Below are 14,714 nucleotides of genomic sequence, written 5' to 3' on the forward strand. Positions count from 1 at the left end.
GAAGACTGGGCCCCGTGGCACACGCCCTTAATCCCAGCACTCTGGGAAACCGAGGTGGGCGAATCACTTGAGGACAGGAGTTCCAGAGGAGCCTGGCCAACATGGCAAAACCTGTCTCTACTAAAAATACAAAACTAAGCCGGGTGTGGCAGTGGACACCTGTAATCCCAGCTACTCCCGAGGCTGAGGCAGGAGAATCACTTGAGTCCAGGAGGCAAAGGTTGCTTTAAGTCGAGATCATGCCAGCGCACTCCAGCCTGGATGACAGAAAGAGATTTTGTCGGGGGCGGGGGGGGTGGGGTAAAAAAAAGGCAAAAGAAAAAGAGGAGACAGAATAGAGTATGTTTATTACAGAGAAGCAGCCAATTAATACACAGAGGGCTAGAGAGAGTACTTGATTAATTATTAGAAGTGAAGATCCCTAAACAAGGTTAAAAAGTGGATGATGGGGTGAGGGGACATGGTTTGAAACAGAAAATAGAAGTGGGGCGGGGCCAAGACAGCTGGATCGAAGCAGCGACCTTCGGAGGCTCCCATGGAAAAAATACAGCAGGGGTATGAATCCTTCACTGGCAACCAAGGTATCCAGGTGCTCTCCTCAAAACTGACTGGAAGGCTGCCGTGACCTACGGAGGGAAGGAAGAGCATTGTGGTTCATCGACCCACCTGAGAGCCACACGGGGAAGGCGGTGACCGAGCTACTACCCAGCCGAGGAAACTGCTTTTTCCATGGAACTGTGCAACCCACAGATCAGATCCCACTAGCGAACCCACGCCACCAGGGCCTGATGTGCCAACCCCAGAACACGCAGATTCTTAAAGCGTCTCGGCTGGAATCTGCTTAAGCCTACCAAACTCCGGGGAGGAGGGGCGATCAGCACTGGCTGAAGCTGCCGGCTCTTTAAGCCCTTTGAGCTCCCTGCCGGAGGGGCAGCAGCCAGCCCTGGGACTCCCAGCTGCCTAACACACTAAGCTCCCTGGGCGGAGGAAGGGCGGCACCCATTTCTATAGCTCCAGGCTGCCTTTTCCCCTGCTGGAGCCAGGGAGACTGGATAGCTCAGTCCTAAGACTCGTCCCCACAGCCCAACATGCCAGCTGTGGCAGTCAGTGGCCAGAGTTCGTCTTCAGGCCTAACCCTGCTCCATCCTTCCTCAGTGGGTGGGGCGTCCCTGCAGGATCTCCAATAACTCCAGCCAGAGGCTCAGGGACAGAATTCAGTTCTCCCTTGGCCTGAGCCCCTGTGGAAAGGAGTGGACACAGTCTCTGTGGACCAGCCGATTTAGCCTCTCCTGGTAGTGCTGAGGAATCCAGGCAGCCCAGAGGAGTGAGTTCCCCACACTATCCCCGCCTCTGGGTTACCCCCCCCCACCTCCACCCCCGCCCCAGCAAAGCACACTGTCTCCACCAAGGGACAAAGAGCATTGTTAAATGGATACTGCTCCCCATGCCACCCAACTGGATGTACTCTCTAACAGGGGTCGTCAGATGCTTTGTACAGGAACGATTCCACTGGCATCATGTTGGTGCCCCTCGAGGTCAGAGGTCCCGGAAGAAGGAGCAGGCACCCATCTTTGCTGCTTTCCATCCTCTTTCAGTAACATCTCCAGGCAAGGGAGTGGATCAGATGAATAGAGTCTGAAGTGAACCCCCGCAAACTACCTGAGCCCTACAGAAGAGGAACCTGACTATTGAAAGAAAAACAAACAAGCAGAAGGCAACAACAATAGCATCATCAACAACTAAAAGGCCCCCACAAAAGCCTGATCCAAGGGTCAACAGACTCAAAGACTGAAACCAGACAAACTCATGAAGATGAGAAACAATCAACGAAAAAATGCTGAAAACTCAAAAGTCCAGAATACCTCTTCTCCTCCAAATGATTGTAACATCTCTCCAAAGACGCAAAATTGGACAGAGGATCAGATGGACAAATTGACAGAAGTAAGCTTCAGAACATGGGTAACAAAAAACTACAATGCGCTAAAGGAGCGTGTTCTAACCCCATGCAAAGAAGCTAAGAACCTTGATAAAAGGTTAGAGGAATTGCTAACTAGAGTAAACAGTTTAGAGAGGAACATAAATGAACGGATGGAGCTGAAAAACAGCATGAGAACTCCGTGAAGCATACACAAGTATCAACAGCTGAATTGGCCAAGCAGAAGAAAGGATATCAGAGTTTGAAGACGACCTTACTGAAATAAGACATGCAGACAAGAATAAAGAAAAAGGAATGAAGAAAAATGAACAGAGCCTCCAAGAAATATGGGACTTCATAAAAAGACTGAACCTATAATTGACTGGAGTACCAGAAGGAGATGGGGCGAATGGAAAAACACACTTCAGGATTTATCCAGGAGAATTTTCCCCACCTAGCAAGACAGGCCAACATGAAAATTCAGAAAATACAGAGAACAGCATTAAGATACTCCATGAGAATAATAACCCCAAGACACATGATCATCAGATTCTTCAAGGTTGAAATCAAGGAAAACGTGTTAAGGGCAGCCAGAGAGAAAGGCCAGGTCACCTACATCAGGAGGTCACCAGACTAACAGCAGACCTCTCAGCAGAAACTCTACAAGACAGAAGATATCGGGGGTCAATATTCAACATTATTAAAGAAAAAAAATTTCTTTTTATTATTATTATTATTATACTTTAAGTTCTAGGGTACATGTGCACAACGTGCAGGAAGGAAAGAATTTTCAACCCAGAATTTTATATCCAGCCAAACTAAGCTTCATAAGTGAAAGAAAAATAAAATCCTTTCCAGACAAGCAAATGCTGAGAGATTTTGTGACCACCAGGCCTGTACTGCAAGAGCTCCTGAAAGGCACACTAAATATGAAAAGAAAAAACTGGTACCAGTTACTGCAAAAATACACCAAAACATAAAGAACAATGACACTATGAAGAAACTGCATCAATTGGTGTGCAAAATAACCACAATGCATCATGATGACAGGGTCAAATTCACACACAACAATACTAACCTTAAATGTAAGTGGGCTAAATGCCCCAATTAAAAGACACAGACTGGCAAATTGAATAGTTAAGACCCATCAGTGTGCTGTATTCAGGAGAACCATTTTACATGCAAAGACACATAAACGGATGGTGGAAAATTTACCAAGCAAATGAAAAGCAGAAAAAAGCAGGAGTTTCAATCCTAGTCTCTGACAAACAGACTTCAAACCAACAAAGATCAAAAAAGACAAGCGCATTATGTAACGGTAAAGGGAACAATTCAACAAGAAGAGCCAACTATTCTAAATATATCCGTGTTCAATACAGGAACACCCAGATTCATAAAACAAGTTCTTAGAGACCTACAAAGACACTTAGACTCCCACACAATAATAAAGCGGGACTTGAACATCCCACGGTCGTTATTAGATCAACAAAACAGAAAATTAGCAAGGATATTCAGACTTGAACTCAGTTATGGATCAAGTGAACTTAGTAGATGTCTACAGAACTCTCTACCCCAAATCAGCAGAATATACATTCTTCTTAGTGCTATATGGCACTTATTCTCACATCGACCACATGGTTTGAAGTAAAACACTCCTCAGCAAATGCAAAAGAATTGAAGTCATAACAAACAATCTGTCAGACCCCAGTGCAATAAAATTAGAACTCAGGATTAAGAAATTCACTCAAAACCACAGAATTTCATGGAAATTAAACAATCTGCTCCTGAATGACACCTGGATAAATCATGAAATTAAGGCAGAAATCAAGAAGTTCTTTGAAACCAATGAGAACAAAGAGACAATGTACCGGAATCTCTGGGACACAGCTAAGTCAGTGTTAAGAGGAAAATTTGCAGCACTAAATGTCCATGTCGGAAAGCTAGAAAGATACCTAATCAATAGCCTAACATTTCAGGGTTGAGTAACATCTCCATCTTCTAGTTGAGTAACAAGAAATAACTAAGATCAGAGAAGAATTGAAGGAGATAGAGACACTAAAAACCCTCCAAAAAATCAATGAATCCAGGAGCTGTTTTTTTTTTTTTTAAAAAAGATAGCAAAATAGATACACTGCTAGCTAGACAAAGAAGAAGAAAGAGAAGAATCAAATAGAAAAAATAAAAAATGATAAAGGGGATATCACCACTGATCCCACAGAAATACAAACTACCATCAAAGAATACTATAAACACCTCTACACAAATCTGGAAGAAATCAGTGAATTCCTGGAGGCACACACCCTGCCAAAACTGAAGCAGAAAGAAGTTGAATGCCTGAATAGACCAATAACAAGCTCTGAAATTGAGGCAGTGATTAATAGCCTATAAACAAACAAACAAACAAAAAAGCCCAGGATTGGTGGGTTCGAAGCTGAATTCTACCAGAAATACAAAGAGGAGCTGGTACCATTCCTTTGAAATTATTCCAAACAATTGAAAAGAAGGGACTCCTCCCTAACTCATTTTATGAAGCCAGCATCATCCTGATACCAAAACAAAAAAGAGACACACCAAAAAAAGAAAATTTCAGACCAATATCCCTGATGAACATCGATGCAAAAATCCTCAATAAAATAAAATACTGGCAAGCCAAATCTAGCAGCACATCAAAAAACTTACCCACCATGGTTTCATCCCAGCAGTGCAAGGCCAGTTCAACATATGCAAATCAATAAATGTAATCCATCCCATAAATAGAAGCAAAGACAGAAACCACTTAATTATCTCAATAGACGTATAAAAAGCCTTCAATAAAATTTAACATCCCTTAATGTTAAAAACTCTCAATAAATTAGGTATTGATGGAACATATCTGAAAATAATAAGACCTATTTATGACAAACCCACAGACAATATCATATTGAATAGGAAAAAACTGAAAACATTTCCTTTGAAAACGGGTACAAGACAAGCATGCCCTCTCTCGCCACTCCTATTCAACATAGTATTGGAAATCCTGGCCAGAGCAATCAGGCAAAAGAAAGAAATAAAAGGTATTCACATAAGAAGAGAGGAAGTCAAATTGTCTCTGTTTGCAGATGGCATGATTTTATATTTAGAAAACCCCATCATTTCAGCCCCAAAATTTCTTGAACTGATATGCAATGTCAGCAAAGTTTCAGGATATAAAATCGATGTGCAAAAATCACAAGCATTCCTTTGCACCAACAACAGGCAAGCAGAGAGCCAAATCATGAATGAACTCCACTCATAATTGCTACAAAGAGATTAAAATACCTAGGACTACACAAACAAGGGATGTGAAGGACCTCTTAAAGGAGAACTATAAACCACTGCTCAAGGAAATAAGAGAACATGCAAACAAATGGAAAATCATTCCACTGTCATGAATAGGAAGAAGCAATATATTGAAAATGGCCATACTGCCCAAAGTAATTTATGGATTCAATGCTATTCCCATCAAACTACCATTGAAATTTTTCACAAAATTGGAAAAATACTATTTTAAATTTCATATGGAATCAAAGAAGACACCATACAGCCAAGACAGTCCCAGGCAAAAATAATAGAGCTGGAGGCACCACTCTACCTGACTTCAAACTATACTACAAGGCTATGGTAATCAAAACAGCATGGTTCTGGTACCAAAACAGACATATAACATGATGGAACAAAATAGAGGCCTCAGAAATAATACCACACATCTACAAACATCTGACCTTTGATAAACCTGGCAAAAGGATCTCCTATCCAGCAAAAGACACTGTAAAAATTGGCTAGCCATATGCAGAAAAATGTAACTGGACCCCTTCCATACACCTGATACAAAACTTAACTCAAGATAGACTAAAGACTTAAATGTAAAACCCCAAACCATATAAACCCTAGTGGAAAACCTAGCCAATACCATTCAAGACATAGGCATGGACAAAGACTTCGTGACAAAAACCCCAAAAGCAATTGCAACAAAAGCCAAAATTGACAAATAGGTTCTAATTACATGAAAGTGTTTCTACATAGCAAAAGGAACTATCATCACAGTGAACAGGCAACCTACAGAATGAGAAATGTTTGCAATCTACCTATCTGACAAAAGTCTACTATCCAGAATTTAGAAGAAACTTAAACATATTTAAAACCCATCACTAAGTGGGCAAATTTTATGAACAGAAACTTCCCAAAAGAAGACATTTACACCGCCAATAAACATATGAAAGAAAAGCTAAACATCACTGGTCATCAGAGAAATGCATGTCAAAACCACAATGAGATACCACCTCTTGCCAGTCAGAATGGTGATTATTAAAAAGCCAGGAAACAATAGATGCTGGTGAGGCTGTGGAGAAATAAGAAGGCTTTTACACTGTTGGTGGGAATGTAAATTAGTTCAACCATTGTAGAAGACTATGGTGATTCCCCACGGATTTAGAACCAGAAATACCATTTGACCCAGCAATCCCATTACTGGGTGTATACCCAAGGGAATATAAATAATTGTACTATAAAGACACACGGACACATATGTTTATTGCAGCACTATTTACAATAGCAAAGACTTGGAACCAACCCAAATATTCATCAATTATAGACTGGATACAGAAAATGTGGTAATATACACCATGGAATACTATGCAGCCATAAAAAGGAATGAGACCCTGTCCTTTGAAGGGATATAGATGAAGTTGGACATCATCATCCTCAGTAAACTAATGCAGAAACAGAAAACCAAACACCACATGTTCTCACTCATAAGTAGGAGTTGAACATTGAGAGCATATGGACACAGACAGGGGAACAACACACACCAGGGCCTATTTAGGGTTTGGGAGGTGAGGGGAGGGAACTTAGAGGATGGGTCAATAAGGGCAGAAAACAATCATGGCACACATATACCTATGTAACACACCTGCATGTTCTGCACATTTTGTTTTAAGAAGAGATTAAAAAAAAAAAAGAAATAGAAAATGTTAGAAAGAACCGACCAAACCAATCTATAAGGATTGAGGATTGAGATAAAACATTGGAGATCTCATTGTAAGAAAAGAACATGTATTTATCATGATGCCAAATTATAAGGCCATGTGTTTCTCTAGTGATTTTTCTTCTTTTTTTTTTAAATTATTATACTTTAAGTTCTAGAGCACCTATGCACAATGTGAAGGTTTGTTACATAAGAACACATGTGCCATGTTGGTGTGCTGCACCCATTAACTCATCATTTACATTAGGTATATGTCCTAATGCTATCCCTTCCCTTCCCCTTACCCAACGACAGGCCCCAGTTTGTAATGTTCCCCATCCTGTGTCCAAGTGTTCTCATTGTTCAATTTCCACCCATGAGTGAGAACATACAGTGTTTGGTTTTCTGTCCCTGCGATAGTTTGCTGAGAATGATGGTTTCCAGCTTCATCCATGTCCCTACAAAGGACATGAATTCATCCTTTTTAATGGCTGCATAGTATTCCATGGTGTATATGTGCCACACTTTCTTTATCTGGTCTATCATTGATGGACATTTGGGTTGGTTCCAAATCTTTGCTATTGTGAATAGTGCTGCAATAAACATACATGTGCATGTGTCTTTATAGCAGCATGATTTATAATTCTTTGGGCATATACCCAGCAATGGGATGGCTGGGTCAAATGGTATTTCTAGTTCTAGATCCCTGAGGAATTGCCACACTGTCTTCCACAATGGTTGAACTAGTTTACAGTCCCACCAACAGTGTAAAAATGTTCCTATTTCTCCACATCCTCTCCAGCACCTGTTGTTTCCTGACTTTTCAATGATCGCCATTCTAACTGGTGTGAGATAGTATCTCATTGTGGTTTTGATTTTCATTTCCCTGATGGCCAGTGATGACAAGCGTTTTTTCATGTGTCTGTTGGCTGCATAAATGTCTTCTTTTGAGAAATGTCTGTTCATATCCTTCGCTCACTTTTTGATGGGGTTGTTTGATTTTTTTTCTTATAAATTTGTTTAAGTTCTTTGTAGATTCTGGATATCAGCCCTTTGTCAGATGGGTAGATTGCAAATATTTTTTCCCATTCTGTAGGTTATCTGTTCACTCTGATGGTAGTTTCTTTTGCTGTGCAGAAGCTCTTTAGTTTAATTATATCTCATTTGTCAATTTTGGCTTTTGTGGCAATTGCTTTTGGTGTTTTAATCATGTTAGGAAGGGATCCTAAAGTTTCAGCTTTCTACTTATGGCTAGCCAGTTTTCCCAGCACCATTTATTAAATAGGAAATCCTTTCCCCATTTCTTGTTTTTGTCAGGTTTGTCAAAGATCTTATGATTGTAGATGTGTGGTATTTTTTCTGAAGGCTCTGTTCTGTTCCATTGGTCTATATCTGTTTTGGTACCAGTATCATGCTGTTTTGGTTACTGTAGCCTTGTAGTATAGTTTCAAGTCAGTTAGCATGATGCCTCCAGCTTTGTTCTTTTGGCCTACGATTGTCTTGGCAATGTGGGCTCTTTTTTGGTTCCATATGAACTTTAAAGCAGTTTTTTCCAATTCTGTGAAGAACGTCATTGCTAGCTTGATGGAGATGGCATTGAATCTATAAATTACCTTGGGCAGTATGGCCATTTTCACAATATTGATTCTTCCTATCCCTGAGCATGGAATGTTCTTCCATTTGTTTGTGTCCTCTTTTATTTCGTTGAGCAGTTGTTTGCAGTTCTCCTTGAAGAAGTCCTTCACATCCCTTGTAAGTTGGATTCCTAGGTATTTTACTCTCTTTGAAGTAATTGTGAATGGGAGTTCACTCATGATTTGGCTCTCTGTTTGTCTGTTATTGGTGTATAGGAATGCTTGTGATTTTTGCAAATTGATTTTGTATCCTGAGACTTTGCTGAAGTTGCTTATCAGCTTAAGGAGATTTTGGGCTGAGACGACAGGGTTTTCTAAATATACAGTCATGTAATCTGCAAACAGGGACAATTTGACTTCCTCTTTTCCTAATTGAATACCTTTTATTTCTTTCTCCTGCCTGATTGCCCTGGCCAGAACTTCCAACACTGTATTGAATAGGAGTGGTGAGAGAGGGTATCCTGTCTTGTGCCAGTTTTCAAAGAGAATGCTTCCAGTTTTTGCCCATTCAATATGATATTGGCTGTGGGTCTGTCATAAATAGGTCTTATTATTTTGAGATACGTCTCATCAATACAGAATTTATTGAGAGTTTTTAGCATGAAGAGCTGTTGAATTTTGTCAAAGGCCTTTTATGCATCTATTGATGTAATCATGTGTTTTATGTCTTTGGTTCTGTTTATAAGATGGATTACGTTTATTGATTTGCGTATGTTAAACCAGCCTTGCATCCCAGGGATGAAGCCCACTGGATCATGGTGGATAAGCTTTTTGATGTGCTGCTGGATTCAGTTTGCCAGTATTTTATTGAGGATTTTTGCATCAATGTTCATCAGGGATAATGGTCTAAAATGCTCTTTTTTTGTTGTGTCTCTGACTTTGACAAGTTGAGAGGAGGCTTCAGACGATCAAACTTCTCTGAGCTAAAGGAGGATGAAGCTAAGAAGGTAAAATAAGCTAAGAAGCTAAAAACCTTGTAAAAAGATTAGACGAATGGCTAACTAGAATAACCAGTGTAGGGAGGACCTTAAATGAACTTATGGAGATGAAAAACATGGCACAAGAACTACATGACGAATGCACAAGTTTCAGTAGCCGATTTGATCAACTGGAAGAAAGGGTACCAGTGATTGAAGATCAAATGAAAGAAATGAAGTGAGAAGAGAAGTTTAGAGAAAAAAGAGTAAAAAGAAACAAACAAAATCTCCAAGAAATATGGGGCTATGTGAAAAGGCCAAGTCGTCATCTGATTAGTATACCTGAAAGTGACAGGGAGAATGGAACCAAGGTGGAAAAGACTCTTCAGGATATTATCCAGGAGAACTTCCCCAATCTAGCAAGGCGGGCCAATGTTCAAATTCAGGAAATACAGAGAAGCCAAATACTCAAGAAGAGCAACTCCAAGACACATAATTGTCAGATTCACCAAAGTTGAAATGAAGGAAAAAATGTGAAGGGCAGCCAGAGAGAAAGGTCGGGTTACCCACAATGGGAAGCCCATCAGACTAACAGCGGATCTCTCAGCAGAAACTCTACAAGCCAGAAGAGAGTGGGGGCCAATATTCAACATTCTTAAAGAAAAGAATTTTCAACCTAAAATTTCATATCCAGCCAAACTAAGTTTCATAAGTGAAGGAGAAATAAAATCCTTTACAGACAAGCAAATGCTGAGACATTTTGTCACCACCTGGCCTGCCTTACAAGAGCTCCTGAAGGAAGCACTAAATATGGAAAGGAACAACTGGTATCAGTCACTGCAAAAACATGCCAAATTGTAAAGATCATGGATGTTAGGAAGAAACTGCATCAACTAACAAGCAGAATAACCAGCTAATATCATACTGACAGGATCAAATTCACACATAAAAATATTAACCTTAAATGTAAATGGGCTAAATGCTGCAATTAAAAGACAGGCTGGCAAATTGGATAAAGAGTTAAGACCCATCCATGTGCTGTATTCAGGAGACCCATCTCACATGCAGAGACACACATAGGCTCAAAATAAAGGGATGGAGGAAGATCTACCAAGCAAATGGAAAACAGAAAAAAGCAGGGGTTGTAACCCTAGTCTCTGATAAAACAGACTTTAAACCAACAAAGATCAAAAGAGACAAAGAAGGTCATTATACAATGGTAAAGGGATCAATCCAACAAGAAGAGCTAACTATCCTAAATATATATGCACCCAATACAGGAGCACCCGGATTCATAAAGCAAGTCCTGAGAGACCTACAAAGAGACTTAGACTCCCACACAATAATAATGGGAGACTTCAACATCCCACTGTCAATATTAGACCGATCAAGAAGACAGAAAGTTAACAAGGATATCCAGGACTTGAACTGACCTCTGCACCAAGCAGACCTAATAGATGTCTACAGAACTCTGCACCCCAAATTGACAGAATATACATTCTTCTCAACACCACATCACACTTATTTTAAAACTGACCACACGGCTGGAAGTAAAGCACTCCTCAGCAAATGTAAAAGAACAGAAATTATAACAAACTGTCTCTCAGACTACAGTGCAATCAAACTAGAGCTCAGGACTAAGAAACTCACTCAAAACCACTCAACTACATGGAAACTGAACAACCTGCTCCCGAATGACTACTGAGTACATAACGAAATGAAAGCAGAAATAAATATGTTCTTTGAAACCAATGATAACAAAGACACAACATACCAGAATCTCCGGGACACATTTAAAGCAGTGTGTAAAGGGAAATTTATAGCACTAAATGCCCACAAGAGAAAGCAGGAAAGGTCTAAAATTGACACCCTAACATCACAATTAAAAGAACTAGACAAGCAAGAGCAAACACATTCAAAAGATACCCGAAGACTAGATATAACTAAGATCAGAGCAGAACTGAAGGAGATAGAGACACAAAAAACCGTCCAAAAAATCAGTGAATCCAGGAACTCTTTTTTTGAAAAGATCAACAAAATTGATAGACCGCTAGCAAGACTAATAAAGGAGAATGGAGAGAAGAATCAAATAGATGCAATAAAAAATTATAAAGGGGATATCACCACTGATCCCACAGAAATACAAGCTACCATCAGAGAATACTATAAATACCTCTACACAAATAGACTAGACAATCTAGAAGAAATGGATAACTTCCTGGACACATACACTCTCTCAAGACTAAACCAGGAAGAAGTTGAATCCCTGAATAGACCAATAATAGGCTCTGAAATTGAGGCAATAATTAATAGCCTACCAAGCAAAAAGAGTCCAGGACCAGACAGATTCACAGCCGAATTCTACCAGAGGTACAAGAAGGAGTTGGTACCATTCCTCTGAAACTATTCCAATCAATAGAAAAAGAGGGAACTCTCCCTAACTCATTTTATGAGGCCAGCATCATCCTGATACTAAAGCCTGCAGTGATTTTTCTTTAATTGTGTCCAACAGTGTGAATATCAGTAGAGAATACATAGAAATTTTCTAATAGGTATATTTGAATACTTAGAAAGTACAAAACACTTTACGGTGTAGAAAAAAACAAAAAGACCTTGTCTTCTGTAAAATTATGGAGTTGGGCATACGTAGTTAAACTAGTTTAAAAAATACATAGTACAAAACAACAAGGAAAAATTGACCTCCATAATCCACATATGGATAAAGGGTGTTTATGTGATTTAGTCTACTCTTTAGTTTAGCTGACTCCTCCCTCTCAGCTTTTTATATCTAATAACTCATCCACAATATATTGCACATCTGTACCTTCAGGTAGGAAAGCAATTATATCTATTTAAACGTATTTCAAAAGAAAAAATGAATTATTTATGTGTATGCAACAATATTAACTGAAAACATTATTTTGCCAAAGAGTTTTGTCTCTCCTGCTTGAATTAATACTTGTGAGTCCGTGCTTCCTCCCTGCTCAGTGTAACTAGGTATAACGTTGATCAGGAAGGCTCTCAGGTGTAGTTCTAGGTTATCACCATAAGATGGCGATGCTTTGAAATACACAGCATTTTACCCCCAAACTAAATTCAGCCTTATGAAACCAAAGCCATTATTGACAGTAACACTTAAAATCATTTAAGGTGGAGGCTACAGTAAGTTAGATATCACCTTAAATAAGGTACCAAAATAGCAGTTAAAACACAGATTCTGTTATGCCTCTGATTATTTTCTGCTGCTCCTCTCGGCAGCGGTCATGGATTGATTTAATTTGGCACCTCAGACCTGATCTCAGTCATTCCCTGTTGCTCTATTAGTGTTTGTTTACTGCCCTAGTTGATCTTGCCAATTTGAGATTTGAGTAACGCCAGTGAAGTGTCAAAGTCTTTCCGCTAACCCAATGCCTTGCTTAAACTATTTTTTTTTTTTTCTGTAAATAGTGATCAGACTCTAGGTGACAGGAAGAATCTGTCCTTTCCTAAAGCCTCAGATAAGAGTGGATATGGTTTAATACTCTATTTGCTTTAGTAAAAGCCATCAAATTATATCTCTGACAACTAAAGTCTCTTCACAAAAGGAGCATATTTTAAGGCAGGCATATTTTTAATATGTGTAAAAATTTGCAGAATATCATTACAATAATTTAATAAGTTAATTATATTGATACAGTTAAATATATTTTAAATGTTAACATTATATTTCAGCATTCTCATGCATACATTTCACATGTATATATATGATCAATAAATACAAATACATTTTGAAAATGCTTTTTTATGTAATAATAATAGCATTAACTGTATGACACTATGACAGGTTTATTTAGTTAATTATATTTATTTCATTATTTAATTTACAGTAAATGGATGGAGTAGGTTTTATAAGCCTTTTTTACAGATGATAAAATACATGTTGACCATGATTTTGAAGATTACACAAACAATAAATGCCTTTGCTGTGTTTCAAACCCACGTTAGTATATCTCTATACCTATGCTGCTTTTAATTTTGCTATCTAAAAATATATAATCTTCTCATGCTTTCTTTTTAATGAGGATGGAAAACCAAATGCCATTTCAACCATCATTGATTCCAAGTTATTGTCACATAGCTGAAGACCTTTGTATTATAATCTTTCCTTAGTGTTCAATGTGGAAGCAATTGCTTCCCTGACCACTCACTGAAAAATCTCCCCACTTCAAAATAAATTTTAAATGTAATTCAAGTTTCTATATTTCAGTACATTAAGGAGCATGCCCTAATATATTTGAAAGCCATTTTGTTTGATATTACTTTGATTTTAAGTTTCAATTCTCAAAAGAACAAACTCTGAATCATCTCCAGGTTCCGTTTCCTATATGAAAAATACAAGCATGTTAGTGCAGTAATCCCTACTAATTCTATAGATTAATGTTTTTAAGGGAGGTATCATTCTATTAAAATGTGGTTTGGTTTCACTGTGTGTATAAAACAGGTCTTGTTTGTTAGTTAAAAAGCTATTTCACAAAACGTGTTAAACAAAAATGTTATGTTAACTTCAACATTTTCTTCTAATTGCCATTTATAAATATAAACTTAGTCAAACTACATGCCTATTCAACTTTGATTTTTGTTATTCTAAGCAGATCTTAATTGCTCACTTACAAAAATTTCCAAGATTTATATGTGGATACAGTCTCCTCCAAATAATAAATAAACTGTGTTTTTGTCTGATTCTTCTGGGAAAAAAAAATCTTTGGCAAAGTCTAATTAGTATAAAGCTGATTGTTCAGGAACATAGAGCACCAATGTGAAGCAATACAAACTGTGTCTAGAAAAGAGGCTGCTCAGGATTTATATTCATGGACATTCTAGTACATCCAGATACAGTAGGAAAATGCACAAAGCTAAGGTTAGCATACTATGCTGATTACATGAAGGTCAATTTAGCACCATTCATGCTAAAAGTCTAGACAAGTTTTGATAAGACATTCACTTTCAGTTATAAAAATCACAGAAGCATTCAATTTGGGCTATTTTTGGGTCTTCTAATTTAAGATGAATGTCATGGGTGAACATCGTGGCTTCATTTTAGGAATATGGTCATACAAATAATAATTTTTTAGAAATTAAAATTCTGACTAAAATTTAAATTAGAAAATTTGTTATCATGCTTTTATGTTGTTGGAAATAGCACATGATCTCATATCTAGCTAATAGCTAGATCTATGAGAGAGAGAAAGGTGGAGATACAGACATATAGACATTGATGATATAGACAT

Source organism: Chlorocebus sabaeus, chromosome 4 (genome assembly GCF_047675955.1).
Source record: "Chlorocebus sabaeus isolate Y175 chromosome 4, mChlSab1.0.hap1, whole genome shotgun sequence".
NCBI lineage: Eukaryota > Metazoa > Chordata > Mammalia > Primates > Cercopithecidae > Chlorocebus > Chlorocebus sabaeus.